Source organism: Octodon degus, unplaced genomic scaffold (assembly GCF_000260255.1).
Source record: "Octodon degus isolate 3935 unplaced genomic scaffold, OctDeg1.0 scaffold00044, whole genome shotgun sequence".
Taxonomy (NCBI): domain Eukaryota; kingdom Metazoa; phylum Chordata; class Mammalia; order Rodentia; family Octodontidae; genus Octodon; species Octodon degus.
The window spans coordinates 9,010,875-9,014,900 of record NW_004524620.1 but is presented as its reverse complement, the minus strand read 5'-3'; the positions used below and the strand labels follow the sequence as shown (position 1 = coordinate 9,014,900).

The 4,026-nt window shown below is 44.4% G+C and overlaps 2 pseudogenes; one reads left to right on the top strand and one right to left on the bottom strand.

Moving 5' to 3' along the window:
* Positions 1–810: 810 nt before the first annotated feature.
* LOC101574497 lies at positions 811–1,721 on the bottom strand (annotated as a pseudogene).
* A 385-nt stretch (positions 1,722–2,106) lies between these two features.
* LOC101574108 lies at positions 2,107–3,925 on the top strand (annotated as a pseudogene).
* The last annotated feature ends 101 nt before the right edge of the window (positions 3,926–4,026 follow it).

The window sequence follows — 4,026 nt, the reverse complement described above, 5'->3', positions numbered from 1 at the left end:
GTTCTAAGTAGGTGCTCTAGACCACTGAGCCATCTCACCAGCCCATGGCTTTACTTCTTATATTTCATTTTTATACTTTTCTGCTGGATGGTTAAGACCAAGGTAAAGCAGGACCTATGCAACAAGAAAGCAGGACCTATGCAACAAGTAGTTGAGTTTATGAAATTTTAAAAACTTGCATAGCCTATTACTTTAGAATTAATATTATTTTAGATTGAAATATGAAATGTTCAGACTATAAATTAGAGAACATAATACCAGGACTACACTAAAATCTCATATATTTAGGCCTTCTCATAAATCTCATAAATAATACTGATATAAGTAATGAGCAATTTTAAAACTGGGACCCTTTCTCAAACATGTTCTTCATATTCAGCATTGAGGGACATGTTCTAGGATATTCTTCCAGAGACATTCTAGAGCATGACTTTCCCATAGATCATTTCTTTTCTTTTCTTTTCTTTCTTTCTTTTTTTAAAAAATGTATTTAGTACAGGGTCTACAGAGTTTCACTACACAGATTGGACTCAATGATTCTCCTGTTTTCAGCCTCCCCAACTCTAGGATTACAGGTAAGTGCCACCACACCCAGGCTCAATCACTGTCTCAGCATGCCTCAGGAGCAGGGCCGGCACACCTTTTTTGTTTTTTAATATATTTGGTACAGGTCTCACTATGCAGCTCAGACTCATATGATCCTCTTGTTTTCAGTCTTCCAGGCGTGCACCACCATGCCTGGACTCGACTGCTGGCTCAGCACACCCAAAGGTGGGGCTGGTATAGCACTGGAAACCGGGGAATCCACCCTCAGTCCCTGTGCTTGCCTAAGCAGGTACTTAGTTGCTGGCCCTTCCCACTGACAGTTTCTTTTACCTGATCACGGCTTGGAAAGTACCGAATAAAAAGTCCAAGAAGAACTCCAGCTGCCACACCAATCACCACCTCCAGAACACCTCTGAAGACATTAAACATGGTGGAACCTGTGGAAAAGGCTATGCCCAGACATGTATTGAAGCCTGTGATGGCCAGGATGTCATTGAAGCTGCCCGCAGCCATGAGTAAGGTGGGGACACCCTTCTCCACCCCGTAGCCTCCCTCCTGCAGAAGCAGCATAGAAGGTACCACCACAGCTGGGGACACAGCACCTAGGACGAAACCCAGTATAAATCCCCATTGCCACGGCAAACCCATCAGGAAGTGGGCAAGAACAGCAGCTGCACATGCCTCCACAGTGCAGGGACCCAGGGACAGGCGCACACAGACGCCCTTCAGCTTCCGCAGGGCCTTTGAGTCCAGTCCAAGGCCAGCGCGCACCAGTATGACAGACAGCGTGATGCTTCTGAGGGAGGAAGACCACCGGTGCTCAATCTGCACGTTGTCACAGATGACCGGGATGTTCCTGAGCAGAAACCCAGCCAGCAGCATGCCAAGAAGAGGTGGCAGTGGAGGGAGTGCGGTAACTTAACAAGCCCCAAAAGTCTTCCTCCAATGACAGCACAGTAGAACAGGATGATGATTCCAAAGAGGTTTCCGCCCGGGAGACACTCGCTGCCGGTGATGGACCAAACGACAGCCCACAGAAGGACTGCCATGAGGACTGAAAGCAGCAGGAAGCTTGGCCTTCATGCTGTATCTGTCTCCCTCATCACCTCCCTCTTTGGGTCAGCTTTCTGCTCAGATCTTCGTGCAAGTGTCCTCTTTTGAATTTCTTACAACATTTTTGTTATTGCTTTTGTTGTTTTTTTCTTTAAATGAATCTTGCATGTTTAAATCTGGCAGCCTGAGCAAGAACTTGAAGATAGTATCATGTAATACAGCAGCTGTTGCTGAACTCCTACGACCTTGTTTACGGAAATTTTGTATTGCTTCTGATGCTTTTTTTCTTTTACTATTTTGTATTCTTTAAAAAAAATCTCCAAAATAAAGGTCAGGAACAGGTTTTCAATTTATTTATTAGTTCTTATTGGCCTTTTTTTGGTGTAAAATCTTTAAGGTTGTTTTGCATGTAAGATGTTATTTGTGCAGTGTGATTATTTTACTTTTTCCTTTCTAATATAGATTTCTTTTACTTGGTTATTTGATCTGGCTGGGACTTCTGAAGCTATGTTGGATAGAAGTAGTAAGACTAGGTAGGTATCAACCTTTTCCCTTATTTTAGAGAATTACACTAATTATGGGCTTGATTACATTGGAACAATTTCCTTCTAGTCTGAGTTTGTTGAGTGATTTCTACCATGAAAAGGTGTTGAAAAATTTCAAGTGGATGTCCTTGGAAGTGACCAGCGTGACTGCGGGAATGGTGCCGGCACAGCTCTGTGTGTCAATTGAGAGGGAAATGATGCGCAGGAGATGGAATCAAGGAGAAACCATTTAACACAGGTCTGAAGGCTTTGATGACAGTAGGAAAAGAACCATTCCCTACCATTTATGTAGATTCACAAAAAGAAAATGAGAGGTGGGATGTTATTTCTAAATCACAGATGAAGAACATTAAAAAAATGTGGCACAGGGAACAAATGAAGAATGAATCCCAGGAAAAGAAAGAAGCAGAAGATAGTTTGTGAAGAGAAAAGGACCTGGAAAAAGCCAAGAAGTTGTCTATTAGAAAGGATCTGAGTCTGCCAGAGCCCAAGTGTGTGAAGGTTTGTGCATTAGAAGGATATAGAGGCTAAAGTGTAAAGGTATTTGGCTGGGTCCACAGGCTGCATAGACAAGGAAAGAATTTGATGTCCCTGGTGTTGTGGGACTGTACAGGCTACCTTCAGTGTGTCTTGTCAGATGCTTTGTGTCAGCGTTACAGTGGAGTAGTCTTGTCTACTGAGAGTAGTGTTGCAGGATATGGAACACTAAATCTTACCCCAAAAGGCAAGCAGGCTCTGGGGGGCCATGAGCTGAGCCATAACTTCTGGGAACTCACAGGGTTGGCCCCTGCTGGAGCAGCTGATAACCTGATCAATGAAGAGTCCGATGTTGATGTCCAGCTTTTAGAAAACATGTCTAAAATCCTTAGAACATGCTCTGTGGTGACCAGGTGCTTTCAAGACCACTTCTTTGACAGGGGTACTATGTACGAAGTTGCGCCTCCAATGTTAGTGCAAATGCAGGTTGAAGGCAGCACCACACTCGTCAAGCTGGACTACTTTGAGAAGAGGCATTGTTAACTCAGTCCTCTCAGTTGTAGCTGGAGGCCTGCCTTCCAGCCGGGGAGATGTGCGTTGTATTGCACAATCATACAGGGCCGAACAGCCCAGAACACGAAGGCACTGGGTTGAGTCCACTCAAGTGGAAGCAGAGTGCACTTTCCTGACAAAGGATCTCCTGAACTGTTTGGAGGACTTCATTTGTGACATCGTAGATAGAATCTTAAAATCGTCAGCAGGAAGCATAGTATCAGATCTCAACCTGAACTTTAAATCCCCAAACGGCCTTTCAAATGGGTGAACTACACAGATGCTGTTATGTGGTTGAAAGAACACAATGTAAAGAAAGAAGATGGAACTTTCTATGAATTTGGAGATAATATCCCAGAAGCTCCTGGGAGACAGATGACAGACACCATTAATGAACCAATCTTGCTGTGTCGATTTCCTGTGGAGATCAAATCCTATATGCAACAATGTCCTGAGGATCCAATCAGTCGATGTGTTGATGCCCAGTGTTGGTGAGATTGTGGGCGGCTCCATGCACATCTGGGATAATGGAGAAATCCTGGCAGTTTATAAAAGGGAAGGTATTGATCCTGCTCCCTACTCCTGGTACACAGATCAGAGAAAACAGTACATGACCTCATGGAGGATATGGCTTGGGCTTGGAGTGGTTCCTGAGTAGATACCACATCGGAGATGTGTGCTTGTACCCTCGATTTGTCCAGCGCTGCAAGCCATAGTTGGTTCCCCTCAAGGGTGAAGGAATCTTATGAAAAGAATAGCCTTCTTCTCCTTCTCCTTCTCCTTCTCCTTCTCCTTCTCCTTCTCCTTCTCCTTCTCCTTCTCCTTCTCCTTCTCCTTCTCCTTCTCCTTCTCC